The sequence below is a fragment of the Neomonachus schauinslandi genome, chromosome 14 (assembly GCF_002201575.2).
Source record: "Neomonachus schauinslandi chromosome 14, ASM220157v2, whole genome shotgun sequence".
NCBI classification, from domain to species: domain Eukaryota; kingdom Metazoa; phylum Chordata; class Mammalia; order Carnivora; family Phocidae; genus Neomonachus; species Neomonachus schauinslandi.
In genome coordinates this window covers 30,492,298-30,496,854 of record NC_058416.1, presented here as the reverse complement: position 1 = coordinate 30,496,854, position 4,557 = coordinate 30,492,298, and positions in this window count along the sequence as shown.

Here is a 4,557-nt window from a genome sequence, read left to right as displayed (position 1 = left end):
GCCTTTTCTGATTTCTTTGATACGTTTGCAAAGAAGAATAATTAATCTGACCTAAATAGATTTAACACATCCATCCAATATTTATTTGGTAGATGGCTTATAGATGGTGAGGATTTGAGGGCCACCTCTACTTGAGAAGCCCATTCAAGCTGCCTGAAACCTTTTTCACTGTACAGGGCTGACATTTAAGGTCTTGATTCTGTGTCCAGTCTCAGTGTTCTCTGGGAACCACACTGCAGTGGCTGAAGCTTAAAAGCACCACTGCTCTTAGCAATAATGTTCCATCAGCAGGTGGGGACTGGTCGGGTAGGGGTATTCTCTGGGCCTCAAATCACCCAGTGTTATTTGTTGTATGTAACTGCCTATATGCGAAGTTGACTGGCCTCAGAAGAAGAGTGTTCTAGGCAAAACTACTAGATTGGTTATCAGGGAAACAATTTCAAACTGGAGCAAATTCTAATTTTCAACAGAGATTGTATCCGGAATTATATTTAGTTATAGAAAAAAAAGGCATGTTACCAGCCAAAGTTATAATATGATAACTCTGTTATTATTTTAGTAATGGTCAACCTGCATTTTAATTGTCTCCTCTGTTGTCAAATTGCAGATAATGACCTGCCCCTTTCATGAAGATAGAATAAAATATGCCTTTGGGAACAAAAAGAAAGGAACATGGTCTAATGAATTCAAATGAGTGGTGCTGAGCTGTTGAGTTCACACCCAATTCTGTGCTCTAAATGACATTCTTAGTGGTCAGATCTTTTCAAACAGTATTTTTAAGCTATGAAAAAAAGATAATTAGTTGTCAGTTGGAGATATTTCCAAGTTTTTCATATAATTTTTTTTCTCATGCCAATTTTGGACTAGGTCTTGCACCCAATTTTAAAATACCTTGAAACAGCACTTACATTGGCATTAATCTTGCCCAGAGAATAATAAGTCTCAGGAAAGGAGTGTCCCTTGGGAATATAGCACATGCTTTCAATGAAAAAGATCTGGACTGATCATTGGGTATGCATTTTACAGTTAGATCCACCAGCAGATAGCTATGTATTTTCTTGGGACAAATCATTTAACTTCTCTCTGTCCATTTTCTCACCTATAAAATGGGAAAATAATGCCTGTGCCTTTTGCAGGAATTTTAGGTTGTCAAATGTACATTTTCAGTAGAATAAGTATTTGGAAAATATAATCTCCTTTAACAAGCTCAAGGTTGATAATTATGTTCTGTATCCTAGAATTCACTAGCCATCATGGACCTGGGGTACTTTGAAATGTGGTATACTTTTTTTCTTTTTTAGTTTCTATTTTCAAAGTTGGCTCACAGCTTGGATATATTTGAGTAAAGCAGCTTTTCCTTATGGCCCCAATCATATGGCTCTTGAGCATATAGGGAAGAGTGTGAAAGAAGAGGGTGGGAAAGCATAACATTAAATATTCAAACTCCCTAGAGTTTTCTTGGCTTGAAGTGTTGTCTGTAAAAAGAAAAAAAGGTGGGGTGCGGTGAGGGGAGAAGAAAAAAGAAAGGAAAAAGACCAGAGTCTTTTATCCTATTAAGACCTTTTCTGTGGTCAGATTTACCTCCCTCACTTTTTGTTTTTTTTATTTTCATTAAGTGCCATTAAGAAATTAGATTAGATTAAAGGTCATTAATCTCTCCTGAGCTCTGATTGAGTTTGTATACAGAGTCTAAAGCAGATATCTGCCTTTAAAGAGAAGCCCACCCCCCCTTTCTGTTATTGCATGCCCTGTTTAAAATTCTGCTTTTCATTTATGTCACCTGTGTATGGCTCATTGAAAGGATTATTGAAGGAATGCACCTTGTTTGGGAGTAAGTAGCTCAGGGAAGCAAACCTAGCAAGTAGCATTCAGTTTCTTAGATAATGGTGCCATCTTCCTGGCACTTATGGAGACAATGAAATATTCATGAGTTTCTTAAAGGCTTTTGGAAAGAATGTGTGCTGGAATGGAACATTAATGAGCCAGTCTCTTCTGGTTTCATGCCAGGCAGGGGCTGTTAAATAATTAAGGTGTGACAAGCCAGAGTTTACACAGGAGGAGGTGGAAAGAAGCAGTCCTTCAGCATTGGAAATGTTCCCCTGCCATATTGAAATGAAGACCCATCTGGTCCAAGTTCTCTTATGTTCCTTGGAGTACTCTCTTTAACAACCTCACGGTACCCAATGCTTTGAATTGTTTTGCTAAAAACCTGCCGAAGGAACACTGAACTACTTCAAACATGTTTGGAAATCATTCAGTTAGCCTTTATTATGATCAGCACTTTAGGCATTGGGGGGAAAAAGGACAATTGTACCTCAAGGTTCCTGCCTTCTAATACCCCTGAACTAATTGGAAAGCTATGGAAAAAACTACTCTGTGATTAGTTGTTAAATTGTGTAGAGCTTAAAATGATAAAGGGAGAGATACAGCGAGGACTCTTGAGTCAAGAGGTTTTCATAGGTGATGGGGGGACTTATCTTGGGTCTTGAAGAAGATACTAGACTTGTATGAGCAGAGGAGAAAATGAGCGTTCATCTTAAGAGGAGTAAAAAAATGAACAAAAGTGTAGAGAAAGGAATGCACAAAACTTGAAGAAAATGAAAATATTCTGTGATGCCATATCATCAATAGACGTGTGAAAAATAGCATTCCTATTTCTCACACAAAAAAATATATAAATAAAATGAGCCTATGTCCTGTTTGGGCAAATGTTGGCTCACCATGACACCCAGACTCTGTGAAAGGGAAGGTGGCCTCCCAGGAGAGACTGACTCAGTCTTCCAGCAAAGTAGACAAATTGAACTCTGAGGAGTTTTTATGTGTGCAGATCTTTCATATCAGATCATGAAAGCAGACATTTTCACAGCTTTGCATTAAATATGCAAAATCTCATGGTTCTTTCATAAGAGAAAATATTCATGCTGCTTCCCTTGGTCACCCATACATTATCCTCAGAGTTGTCAGTCTGCAGCTTTCTCTGCAAGGCTGTGCTTTGGAGATATTTAATGGCTGCTTTTCCCTGTTTATTTTTCTGCCATCGCTTGAGCAACTAAGCACTCACTCTGCACAGAACACAAGGTTTTAAAAACGCATGTTTATCTCCATCTCTCTGGCTTACAAACTAGGTTAGAGAAATATGTAAATAAAAAAATTTAATAAAAGTCACCCATAGTCTTACAAAGAAATCACAGCTAATGTTTTGGTGAAGTTCTTTTTCACTTTTTTTTTTTTGACCCTATATAGCATATGGAGATCAGCTATTTATTTATTTACGTGTATGTGTATGTATTTAGTATAATTGTAATCTTACCAAATATATAGTTTGTATCTTAATTTTTCCCTTGTGTTATGTTAGAAAAGATTTCCTAAAAAATGTTTAAAAAGTATGCCATTTTCAAACTATACTTAATCTCCACATAACACACCATAATTTATTAAAATATTCTTTATTCTTGAATATTTGCGTGTTCATAATATTTCATTATTGTAATTAACACTTTGATAAACACCACTTAACATCAATGTATAATTCAACACTTATTCTCTCAGGGTAAATTCCCAGATGTAAGCTATCTGGATCAAAATATATCAACACTTTTAGTGATGTGGGCTCATATTGCCAAACTGTTCCCCTAAAAATACCAACTTATCATCCATTAAATGAAAGAGAAGGCCCATCTACTTCATAAAAGATTCATCGTCAACTTGAATATGATTTTATAGAAAGATCTCAATTTTGTAGGTGAAAATAATAGCAGTGGTTTTATTGCATTGTTTATAAAGTTGAACATTTTATTTCATGGGTATTTGTGTGGGGAATGTGTGGTGTGTGTGTGTGTGGTGTGCGTGAGAGAGAGAGAGTTGTTTCATCATGACTTTTACTCCCTTGTCTATTTATTGTAAGTAGGCTTTCATCGCTATTAACAATTGTTATTTTTATGGTCCTCATAAAACTTCTAATAATGATAAATGTGGTTTGAAAATCAATGAATTATAACGAGGACTTCTTTATACCAAAATTCATTTATCATAGGAATAAAATTGGAATCTTATGACCTTTTTAAAACACATTTTGAAATAGGTTTAGGTCACTAGGCATGAGCTTTAGAGGCTGATCACTTTCTTCTAAGAACTGGTTTGATTTTCCAACCCCAAATCTATCTGTTGCTCTTCATCACTTTATAATACAGAACCTTCCATGTGGTAGGAGCTACTGAAATTCAGACATAAACTTCCAGAAGAAAATGCTTGTTTTTTGTTTATTTTATGGGTTTTTTTTTTTTTAAGTGACAGCAGATGATACATTTCATTATATTAGGGAGGAAGAATTGTTCTTTAAATGCATGGACATATTTAATAAACAATTTTATCTTGGGAGTCTTTAACTTGCTCATTCATTTCCCTTCTTCCCACAGGCCAGGAGTAAGAGCATCATTCCCCAGACATATAATCTCGCTCTTCCATTACCTTCTTCCTTTTCCCCCATTGTCCTTCATGAGTTATAGGGTTTTTTCTTTCTTTCTTTCTTTCTTTCTTTCTTTCTTTCTTTCTTTCTTT